This window comes from Protopterus annectens, chromosome 5.part1 (assembly GCF_019279795.1).
Source record: "Protopterus annectens isolate FY-2018-M chromosome 5.part1, PAN1.0, whole genome shotgun sequence".
Classification (NCBI taxonomy): Eukaryota; Metazoa; Chordata; order Ceratodontiformes; family Protopteridae; genus Protopterus; species Protopterus annectens.
Window position 1 is genome coordinate 25,678,332 of NC_056736.1, and position 13,474 is coordinate 25,691,805.

Genomic DNA, 13,474 nt, shown 5'->3' on the forward strand with positions numbered 1-13,474 from the left:
GAAGAGTGTACAGGCCCAGGGTCACCTACCACGGGTTACATGAGCTGGAGATAGTAGAGCGCTATAGAATGGACAGAGAGCTCCTGCAGCAAATTGTTGAGCTGTGCAGGCCATGCCACACACACAGAACCAACAGAGGGGAACCCATCCCAGTGGAAACCAAGGTATGTGTTGGCCTAAGAATACTAGCAACAGGTACCTTCCAGACACCAACTGTCGATATGATGGGGATATCACAGGCATCAGCCTCCAGGGTACTACACCAGTTCCTGGATGCCATGTCAGCACATGTCGGTGATCATGTATATTTCCCCAATGCCCGTGAGGTATTGGCCAGCAATATGCGTCTCTTCCAGCAAATAGCGGAATACCATGAGGTACTGCGTGCAATAGACTGCACGCACATACGCATCAAAGCACCAGCCGGTGAGCGGGGTAGGGCCTACATTAACCGCAAGGGCTTCCCCTCCATCAACTGCCAGGTCATGTGTGATGCCCAGGGCATAATAATGAATGTGTGTGCTGGCTGCCGCGGGAGTTATCAAGATTCCCACATCTGGCATTTGATGCAGCTGTACCAGACATTTGCCAATGGGGACATCCCACACGGACACCTAGTGGGGGATGCAGGTTATGCACTGGAGCCGTGGCTGATGACACCCATCAGAAACGCACACACACCTGAACAGGAACGCCATAATGAGGCACACGCACAAACACGTAATGTAATAGAGCATGTGTTTGGGCTGCTCAAGTCACGGTTCCGGTGTCTGGACACATCTGGTGGAGCCTTGCAGTACACACCAACTACATGTACCCAAATTGTCATGGTATGTGCTATGCTACATAATATGATCTTGCGAAAACAGCTGCAGCAGGACCAGCATAGGGCCGGGCCAAACAGCCCCCCACCATTGCCAAGGATATCACAGGCAGAGCGTGACTCGGAGGAGGAACAACCTGAGCCTGCCCCAGTAGGCAGAAGGAGGCGTGCCCAGTATGCCCTGGCCTTGGCAAAGAGGCAACGCATAGCACATACACTGGCTCAGTAGGAACCCTGGGAATGATACCCCTCTCTGACTCACTCATATAGTAACAGGGATGCCTAACATGACACAACCTGCTCTCAAACATGTACAGGGAGTGTAGTATGTGCATCCGACAGAGGCAGCCCTGCAGCACCACCTGAGGCATGATTGCCATGTGTTAAGCAATGTATCACCATCTAGTATATGCAAACATGAAGACCCTGCCTAACATCTCACCCTCAACAAGCATGATGCCACACTATGAAGACAAGAAGATCAAGTACAATAATTGGCTGAAGTAATGCAGTCAGTCAAAGGGGAGCCAATGTGTTACAGGCTGGGAAGATATGCGGAGTTTGACATGATGCACCACCTGCTAGGGGTGGCGTGCACCTATCATGCCATGCCCCATGGATACTGGCAAAGGCTGTCAGTACCCACAGCATGCCCTGAATAGGTAAGTCTCAAAACACAAACCCAACCTCATAGGTTCTACAAGGGATAGGAACCTAGATGTAATACTACCCTATGACAGATGTATAAACAGCAAGATGTGTGCAGTGTAAACGCACACAGTAAGGAGAATGTAGATACCAGTCCTGTAATAGAGAACTGGGCAAGGCTCACATCAGCACCCTAACACTACCAGGTCACACCTCATACTGTGCTGTACAGCCGCAAAACATGGAACAAGCTACAAAAGGAGGGTGACTAGCAAGAAATGGCAAGGATAACCACACCCCCATGTTGGTACCACAACAAGAAGCAGCATGGAATATCCATGGTCAAATACCAATGGCTAAAACTGCCTCGCAGTATATAGCCTGCTGCAGACTACTGTCCTAATACCAGGAACAGCACCTGGCCTATGTCGGAATACATGAATATATCAAGCCCCCAAACCACATTATATTGCTCGACTGAAAATACCCAGACATACACGGTAGCATTGTACTAGCACCAACACAGTAGGAGAAAATTACCCAGATTCCATAAACCAAAATGCCCAGGAACAATGTACTACTCCCACAAGAGGGGTAAGTATACTGGATGTGATAATCAGCAACATGTGTACTGGATGGCAAGATGAGAAGTGTACCCCTCACTGGTAAGACCAGACCATAGAGTAATCACACTGGATATACACACCCTGACCCCAGTCCCTGGCCAGAATACCACAGTGAAAACATGTGTAAAGTATAGGTTGCAGCCCTCAAAACCAATGTTGAATCCACAAAAGGCCCTGTGCAAGTGCAGAATATGGGACACACCACAGAACATGTTATACAGGCATTCCATGAACACAGCCAGGAATGCTTGGAGTATGCAATCACAAATAACAACAACACACAATGCCATACACGCAGGCATCTGGCATGCTGGCCTCCAGCCATTACCAAACCATGCAAGAGAATGAGGAAGTTACCACATGATAGAGCAAACATAAAAGGGAAGTAATCACTGACCAGTAGTATGGCAACAACATATGTCCACAAATACAATCCACTAAGTCCAGCCACAACAAGTATAATCTGTGAATCCAGAGGCAATGTGATGCCAGTACCAAGTACACAGACAACCACAACAACCCCCAATAAATACAAACATATGTGATAGATGCATCCATGTATCCAAACCAGAGGTTGAGCTCCAACAACTCAGTACTGTCAACACTAGTCAGGAGGAGAAGGTAACCACATACACCACAAACCCAGTCCCACATAGACCTACCACAACTGTAAACCAAACACATAAACACAGACAAATATTCCCAGAGGCCTTAATTACAAACACACCACACCAACAGAAGCCTCCAAAGTAGATCACAAGCAACCACAACCTGCAAACATAGCACATGCAACGAATAGTACGCAAAGCTGGTGTGCCAAACAGTCACAGGCCCGAAAGAGAAGCAACATGCCTGATACAGTCGTAATAGGTGTCTGTATAGGCAGACACACAGCTGTCCCACTCACCAGACTGAACAAGGGAAAGGGTAGAGTAAGCTGCTTGAAGGCTGCCACAAAATGCCACTTAACACAAGTACGCAGGTCACCCCAAAGCAAGCAGAAATATGATGCACTCAATGTCCATGCTGGTGGGAATTACCTGAGATGTACCTCCCTGGTCAACATCAAATGAGACATGGATAGTCCCTCCGAGTATATACCCCAGGGCGGGATGACACTGGCTGTGTGCAGCATCCAACCCTCACCAAGAATGATGCCACAGTACAAACACTGAATGCTCATGTTTAACAGCTGGCACAGTTACAGCTGTCAGTCCAAGAGGGTCTAATGTGTGTCTGCTTGAGATGTCAAGCATGACAAGCCATGCTGCTGTTACAGGGATGGCTGTCAGCTGTTACCCATGTGCGTCTGGATACTGGATAAGGCCTTTGCCGCCTCCATAGAGCCGTATGTAGGCAAGGCCAAAAAGACTACCCACCACCCTCGAAAACATAAGTGGTAGGAAACATAAGGGTAATGCTGACCAATGCCAGATGTGTAAACTGCAATATGCATGCCCCTGAGGCACTTCCCATTATGGAGAACATTGATGTCTGTCCAGTGACAGAAGCCTGCTGCAAGTCTAGTGATAGCACACCAGCACTACTAGGTTATACCACATATCATGTGTTATGGCCCCAACACCTGCACGAAGACATCAAAGGAGGAGGAGTATCCATATGCAGCACAGACACCCATATAGCCAGGTAACTGACAATGCACAAAGCAGCGGACACCACCCATGTGCACATAACTGTAGTCAAAACTGCTGTACAGTCTGTAGCATGTGACAGACCACACCCTCCACACACAAGAACTCCACCCAGACATCCGAAGACACTGGACAGTATGAATGTCCCACCAAATACCAGACAAGGTACACACAAAGTACCACATAGGTGTCAAACCATTATGTATGCAAGGAGTAATCAGGGACCTAGGGACACAGGTCGACATTAATCTGTCATGTGACAGCCACAATGCCAATGTGGCTATGAAGACTGTTGATACTGGACACCGTATCATGAAAGGATTCACATCAACATCAACAGAGGTCACTGTGCCACTGTACTGTTCCCTTATCAGACCCATAATCTAGTACAATGACTCATATTGGATGTACCGTACGTGACACCTGCAGCGGTTCGGAAGACCTCATGGTTACCCCACCAACAGGATAAAGGGTGTGAAATATATGTCATATGCTGCCTGGCTGTAGACACCCCAGCTGACTGCAGTCACACACTGCCTACACAGAGGCATGGTATGTCTGTTGTACAAGGCCATGTCCAACACAGGACTAATGGACATGCTACACCACAGGAAATCAAAGCCATTGGAGCTGTGAGAGTCACAGATGTCAACCTCAACACATAATTAAATAAGATGTGCTGGAGGGACAGATACATAACCCATAGGCTCCCCACACCCAGAAACAGGATCCCAATCCATGGTAGGCAGAGCCCCTCACTGACACCCCTCAACATGAATATTGCCAAATGGATGGATGACCGTACATGTATACTGGGGGTCCCCACTGTGTCACGACCTGACAGAGGCACAGTGAACAACCTCATAAATGGCCATAATTGAACATAGCAAGGGGTGGCGAAAGACACACACACTCTAGCTAGGCTTACTAATGGCCTAGGGTGTCTAGCCTACTATGAACCCATGAACCTATGAAGATACAAAACGTACAGGACACTAAGGATAATCACAAGGCCTACCCAACTGATGGTAGGAACCATGTTGGGCATCCACAGATATGCTCCGAATCACACAGATATTACAAACAACATACCAAACACACACACACATATTGCTAACATACAACCTGTCAGGTGCAGTGCAAACAACCCCAAGTGCAAAACACCTATCCCAGCAGATGGTCCTGACATTGCAGATGCTGAGGTAACAGCCATCATCTGCAAAGCAGAACACACAGCAGCAAAGGTATGTGATGGTGTCCTGTGCTGAGGCCAACATGGACCCCAAGAATAATGGAATGCAAAGTCACACTACTGGCCAGTGTCAGCCTTACCAAAGGATATGTACCCAAAGAGCAGTGTACAACAACAGTGGTCCATCACAACAAAGGTGTTGCCTGAATGGATACTCCAAACTACCACCCCAGGATCCTGACAAGCTTGTTCTGCACAGCTATGGAAAGGATCAGTATGTACCGCAGACAGAAGGCTAATGTGGACCTACTGATACTGGACCCTACACACTGTGGCTATTGTAACTGCAGAACCGGCCCCTAAACATGTCTGACCAATTTGAAGCAGTCATTAAGGTCATTGATGAGGGCTATGTGGTCCACACAGCGTAGCTGGACCGTGCACATGCTTCTAGACAATACCATACGTGTTCAGTATGGATATGTTCACCAGCTTAAATATACACCCCTATGTCAGTAGAGGGGTTGCAAAGCAGACCAAGGACAGAACTGACAAGGTCAGACATGCCGCATCCATGTCAGACTACAAAGCGGATATGAGTGGCATCCCACAAGGCCTGGTCTTGGCCCCCCACCGGCTGGATGCAGTCCGGCTATATAAACACAGTTCTTGAGACTGTCATATTGCCAGTGTTGTTATGGAGGATAGGTGGTCTTCCTGTGTATGGGAGGGTTGTGTGTGCCAGGCTATGAACCAGATGGCAGTCCAACACACTGTTAGCTGCACATGAGTAGGCCCTGATGGTTTGTGCTGTGCCAACAATCTGGAGGTGTGTGTATCTGTGTTATCTTGGGATACCACCCCCCTATCCATGTGTGTTACATGTGTAGGGGGCGACAGGCATGGTATGGGGCATAACCTGTCAGTGATGGGTAACACCTGTGAGCCATGAATCATGAATCTGGTACTGCACAGACATTGCAGTTCGTGCTGAGGGCAGTGTCTGGTGCATGCATCTTCCGATGTACACTGCTGTTGTTGTGTAGCAGCACTGTTAGTGTCCTAACCTGTGTGATACCCACGGACGTCGCTACATAAACCATGTCCTGCAGCATAAGGCAGTATGTGTGTACCAAGGAGCTTTGCCATTATACATCGGGCCATGGCTGTCACGTGCAAGATGACCCTTGCACATCATTGTGGCTTCCCTAGCATGTAAGCACACGTTGACAGCCAGTGGATACCCTATGAATGACAGTGGAGACTGAGCATAATGTAGACATACAACACCCTTCCCACATATAGTGGTAGAATACCTGGTGAGGGTATGTTGGCAACCAACATCAGGCTCATACTGGCCTGTGCCACATGCTGGGAGATCTATTCTATGTTCCCTATCATGTAGTCCAGGGAGGTATGTCTCAGGCAGCCATACTGGCATGGTCAATGAGTGAGTCATATGTGTCCATGCCTCTGACTGACCTGTATGCATGTGTGCTGTGGTGGACCATAGTGCCCCTGAGGTATATCACTGTGACCTTCACCAGATACAGCCTGTTGAGTGGGACCCCAGTGCAGCACACAAGACAGGTACCTGACACGTCTGTAGCAGGTGTGTTGTGTAGCCCTACAGGCTGTGAGTGTGTGGCACAGGGGATGTGTGTGCCATGTGTGGCATGTGCTGTGTTCCGACGGAACATATGCCTGTGTGCCAGCTGCGGAGGTGTGTGATGCCCAGGCAGGCTGCTATTCTGAGTCCCCACGTATGCCCCAGTGTGTTCAGCATGCTGTCAGTGCGTGTCAATGTCTGACTGGTATTGTAGTCACTGTAATATATTTTATTTATTTATTTATTTATTTATCCTATATTTGTTGACTGGGATAGTCCGACTGGATGCATGTCCATTTCCAGGGGAGGCCCGTGGAGACAAGCTATGAGGGTAGCAGATACAGCATTACATAATACTAGCATTACATATTACAAACAGATTATTTACAGAGATTACATAAGTAAGCAAGTCAAACATGTTCCACAGGTTAATGTTAGACCTGAGCACAAGTCAGGATTAAATTAAAATTACACAGTAAAGTGGTTCACAGATTTTACACATTCGAGTTAGCCAGGCTTGATACATTGACATAGCCAGTTAAGTGACAAATGTTGTTTGAGTCTACTGTTAAATTGACCTAAGGTGGACAGTAGGGTAATATCAGCTGGAAGTGAGTTCAGGATCTACTTACAGGGTTTGCAAAGAGAGAATCACCGGCTGTGTTATTAAACTTGCTAGTCTGAAGTAGTAATTTGTTAGAGGATAGCGGTCTAGGACTGTTATAGGGGTGATACTATTTGAAGTGCAGGAGTATTGTCTGGATTATAGAGGATTTTATAGGCCATAATCAGTTGGTTATACTGTATTAGGCTGGGTATTGCAAGCCAACCAAGCTGATTTAGATTGATGCAATGATGTGTCCTAAAAGACAGCCCAGTGGCAAACCTGGCAATGTGGTTGTAGCAAATTGAGTGTTTGTTAAGGACAGTCTTGTTCATATTCGAGTAGAGGGATGCATACAGAAGGGTTGAAACAAGGTGTGAGCGAGCTATGGCACCTTTAGCTGGAGGGGCTAGGAAGGCTTTAATTCTGTAAAGTGACCCTCGTTTTCTATTGATGGCTTTGATAATCTGGTTAACATGTAGGTCACATTTGAGATTATTGTCTATGATGACACCTAATAGTTTCGGAAATGGGTCAGGGGAGATTATTGTGCCATCAGTTGATGTTATGGAAACGGTGAAAGTGGTAGACCTACGTGTTGGTGAAATAACAGCAGTTTAGTTTGATTGGGATTTAGGATCAGACGATGTTCAGAAAGCCAGTTTTCTATTGTATTAAAGGTGGTCTGGGTAGCTGACCATAACTCTACTGGAGATGTGATGATGAGCAAGCTTGACAAAGACCAAAACCAAAAAGATTTGCCTGCCCTGGAAATCCAAATAAAGGGTGAAGCCAAAATGTTAAAATTTACTCCTTTATTCAAAGCGAGTAGATAATGGTAACAGCTGGTGTAGTCCCAAGCACAAAATAACGCCACAGCAATGCGTATGTTTTCGACTCACTACTGGAGATGTGGCTGAGCAGATCAGAGTAGAGTCTTCAGCATATTGGATACAGCTGACTTTTGTGATGACAGTATAAAGGTCGTTAATGAAGATGGAGAACAGCAAGGGCCCTAGTATAGAGCCTTGTGGTACTCTGAGGGTGTTAGGTAGAAGGTTAGAGAGTTTGTTCTGCCAGAGGCCAGCCTGCTGTCGACCATGCAGGTAGGATTGAAACCATTGGAAGGCTCCAGTATCTAGACAGTCTTTGCAGGGTGTGGAGTACAAGTTGGTGATCAACCATATCGTATGCCTTGGAAATATCCAAAAAGAGGGCTGCGGATATATAATTATTGTTGCAAGTATGGCTTATGGTGTTAGTAAAGGCTAGGAGGCCTGAAGTAGTGCTGTGATGAGGACGGAAGCCATGCTGAGTGTCTGCCATAATGCGAGTTTGGATTAGGTGGTGCATGAATTGTCTATGACGAAAGTTTCCATAATCTTTGCAAGTGGAGAGAGTATAGCTATTGACCTATAATTGGAGACTTCAGTAGAGCTGCCTCCTTTGTGAAGTGGGATTACATATGACATTTTCCAGATGGTGGGAAAGTTAGATTCTAACATGGTTCCTTTGATTACCTTTGAGATGGGGTAAGCAATAGCATCATCTGGTTTTGATAGGTACTCGGCAGGAGTTGATCAGCAGAAAGTGTAGTGGGTTTCACTGTTTCAATCAAGGTACGGAGAAGTGAAGTGGTGACTGGTTGGCAGCTGAACGCAAGTAGTTTTCTAGGGGTGCTACTTTCAGGACCAGGGGAGCTAGGAGGTAGATGGCTAGCTAGGGCCTGAAATGTCTCAGTAAAGAACTGGTCAAAACTATCAGGAACATCTTCAGGGGTATTATCAATAGTAGCAGCAGGGATTGGGGTTGGCGTCCAGGATGTAGTATATATGACATGCCACCTGACAGGGTATGGCATTTCTGGGTTCTGAGACCAGTCCCCAGATTGGCTGTGTGGTGGCATCCCACACATGTGTTGTACATTCCTGGCCAAGGGTGATGGCTGACTGCATACATGTGGCAGCTCTGACAATGACACATGACTCACATAAACCACAACTGGACCATAGAGGCGATTCACAGGTTACCTTTGCACATGCTACCCTAGTAGTGTGATTGCCATGTTGAGTACCAACACATAGGGCCAATGGGGAACAACATACTGAAGGTGTGTATGTGTGGGTGTACCGCTACTGTTTCATAGCACTGACATATATGACTGCACACGTGGGTAAATGCCAGGTAAGACATGTGCAATGTGTCACAGGCAATGTACATGCGTACAGGACAGACAGCGACGTTCTGTCATGTGTAAAGTTGACATACGTATCGTACGCTATGCAGATGTCACTAGAAGTCTACAGAAGCACTGTAACTCTGCATTGCAGGTGTAAGCAGTGTTCCAGGGAACCCCAAGCGAACATGCATGCAAACAAAGCTACAGTAAACAGGGCTGGAAGTAGTGCATTATACAACAAATAAGGGGTAACAATAACAGTAAGTAACAATGCAAATATGTAGGCACTATCAACATGCACCCAGGAATACGCAGCGCAGATGCTCATGGTAGAACTGATATTATGTCATACTTATTTGTGATTTGGATTACATTGGTACTGCACACATATCTACATGCGTGAACATCCACATGGCATAGTCGTTGTGGGCAACTTGACACCATTACTGTACATGTCCACCATTGCATATCACTACTTGCGTTAGCTTTCCCCCTGTGCTACCCATGTATGCAGCTATCTGTTGACAACCTTACCACCGGCATGCAATTATGTGCAGCTGTTATACTTTGGTATGTACTATGGGTGCAGATAACAATTCAGGACATTCATACAGTTACTGCAGCAGGCATGCTGGGATAAACACACAGTCATAGCAGCACACTGTACTGTTACCAACATGATACTACTAATACACTTCTATGTAGTCACCCTGTGCATCAGCAACATGTTTACCTGTTCCCGCAATGATGTTGGAGATTGCAGGAGGTGGCACAGTGTCATCATATGCACAGGGTGTGGATTAGGTATGCCTGAGTCAGCCACTGATACCACCAATTGACATGTGTGTGTATGTGTGTTGGTGAGGGGCAGCAGTACAGGGTGGGGCAATGTTGGTGCAGTGTGTGCGTGTATGTGGTTGCCCTAGGTGTTAACATTTCACATGTGTGTATGCACACTTTACAGTTCCACCTCATGGCTGCCATATACAGGGGTTTGTGGACAGCCACAGACTGCACCTGGCAGGCCATACAGATCAGTGTCTGTGTGCACGGACACAGTACCTGTGCCTGGCAGGGGTGCTACGGACCGTATCCAGTACAAAGCCAGACTGGGTACTGTCATCAGAAGTGGGAGTGTGTTGACTGGACACAAGTCCCTGTTGGGACTGTCCAGAGCCACGTGCACGTGGTCTCCTGGGGTGTTCCGATGACAGCACAGACCCAGCATTGCTGGGGCTGCTGCTGGCACTATGGGGGCATGCGCGAGCCTGTTGTCATCCGCGCCGACTGCCAGCTGCTGCTGCTGCCGGCATACGGCCACGTCGACGCCGCAAATGCCCACCTGGCTCATGGACATCTGGTTGTGGAACTGCTGTAATATGTCCCCACAACGTCTGTCTATGACATCGGTGAAGTTATGGATAGCATCCGCAATGTCACGCATACTGTCTGTCATGGCTGTGCGACATGCTCTCAGCTCCTTCAGACCCTGTCTGGTGTACCTTTCCATACGTGACTGTGCCTGCATGACAGTCCAAAACATAGCTGAGGTTGACAGACCTCTTTGGGCACATCGGCCAGAGGCAGTACACCCACGGATACTCCCACAAGAACCCATGGGCAACTGTCTGTGTGGTACAATCGGAGGACCCTGCCCATGGCTGCTGTGTGGGGACGCATGTGCCACAGGTACCACATTACCCTGGTCTATGCCCACTGTATCCTGTCCATCACCTAGGGACAATGGTGACAAAGGATGTACAGGCAGGATGACTGTGCGCAATGATGGGGTTGACAGCTGTGTACTGTCAATTGGCTGACCAATGGCAGACCCTGACACACCTTCCTGTACCATTACACAAATATCATCATTACCAATAGCCGTGGCACAGGATTCAGGTTCCCTGCTGCAGGTCACCAGAGCAGCCCCAGAACCTGTGGGAGGAAGACAGGAAACACAGTTTACAATCTCCAGACATTGTTACCAGTGATTCACTTATACACACATGCACACATGCACATATGGACACATGCACACATGCACACATGGACACAGGCACACATGCAGACATGCACACGTGGACACATGCACACAGGCACACATGTACACATGCACACATGCACACAGGCACACATGCACACATGCAGACATGCACACGTGGACACATGCACACATGCACACATGCACACGTGGACACATGCACACATGGACACATGCACACATGCACACGTGGTCACATGCACACATGGGCACATGCACACATGCACACGTGGTCACGTGTACACATGCACACATGCACACATGCACACGTGGACACAAGCACACATGCACACATGCACACATGCACACGTGGACACAGGTACACATGCACAGATGCACACGTGAACACAGGCACACCTGCACACATGCACACATGCACACATGGGCACAGGCACACCTGCACACATGCACACATGCACACCCCGCAGTATACACACAGAGCACTACTGAGTTACACTACTGTTACTAGCATTATCAGGACTATTATAGGTTATGTTAAACACACTCACCAGCATGGATGGCCTGTCTTGCTGTAACCCTGGAGGGACCTGCAGAAATGATGAGATTAATGTCAGTGGGCACAACTGTGCCATTGATATTGCATATGATACAGTGTACAGAACAGTCAAGTGTACATATGGCATATTACCATGTCGTGCTGCTGTGTGGAACCAGCCTCCATCATAATGCAGGTGTACTGCTGTTGGTGTTCCGGGGCTGGAGCCACAACACTTAGGAGTAGCCCTCCAGTCTGGTGAGGGGGATGTGTGGCCACCCCACCTCCTGTGGTGACCTGTTGCCTGTGGATATCTGATGCACGCTGCGGACACTTCAGATTAAATCACTGCAGTGATGTTGTACCTGCTCATATGTCCTGTTATGCGTGCCAATATCATTTACCCCACGGACAAGGTCTTGCCACAGTGCAGCCCTCTCCTGCTGATTCTGACTGGTGCGGGAAAACAGGATGTCATAATCCCGCACCAGGCTCTGGTGGATCTCCTCATCTTCCGCCACAGAGTAGGGGGTTACGCTGTCGCCATCTCCCTGGAAGAGAACACAAACAGGATATCAGCAGACCATGTCAGCAATATATGGCACACATACTATACATGATACTCATGTGTAGTGATATACTACTACTCCCATATGTTGCATGTGTGTGTGTCGTGGTGGATACACAGGCACATGGCCAGATATCAGTGCTCAGCCAACACCTGTGCAACAATACCTGCCACATTCCACACAACATAGTAGCATGCCCCATCAGTCAGCACACACTGACAGGTGCAATGCACAACCTCACTCTGGGGGTTCATCCCAAGGTACTGTATGTGGGACACCATCCACTACTGTGATGTGGACAGAAGTTACTCGGCCTGGATATACATATCCCACCACCACCACCAGCACAGTAGACTACTTTGATATGTATGTGATTAGACAGTTATTCACTTGCTGGGACTGAGATGGTATCCATGCAGCACACTGGGCCAGTGGAAGCCACAAGCCACACTGCTGACCCCTTTGCAAATGCTTACCACGGACATGCCACAGATTGCATGGAAATTGCACATACATTTCTAACCCAGACCCTATGCACAAAGGTTAGGCATCCTGTCCGGTGGACCCCAGACAGAGGCAGATTGTATAACAATAGCAGGAGGCTACTGCAGGACAGAGCACATTCACATTAAGGGAAGGCATCTGTGGTCAGCACTGGTACTACGCTACGGTCCATCATAACAACGGCCACGGCCTACTCTGGGAGGGAAATGGATACAAACACTATGGATGACCACAAGGCCTTCTTCAGTTATGTTACACATATGGACCACATGCCTCAGATATGCTCTGTGTTAATACACACCTACTTAACATTCACCAAACACACGGATATTGCCAGCAATCTTGCAGACATGTTCGTGCACGTATCCCTCCGTCTCCGCCACCAGTTGAAATATTTATCACAGGTGGATGTAACCTCTCTATCATCTCACATGTCCAGGTGAGGGCTGCCGCCCGGGGCCCCTCAGGCCCAAGGAGGGAAAAGGGAAAAACCCAAAAAACAAAGGGCCCAAAAAACACTGGGGGAACCCT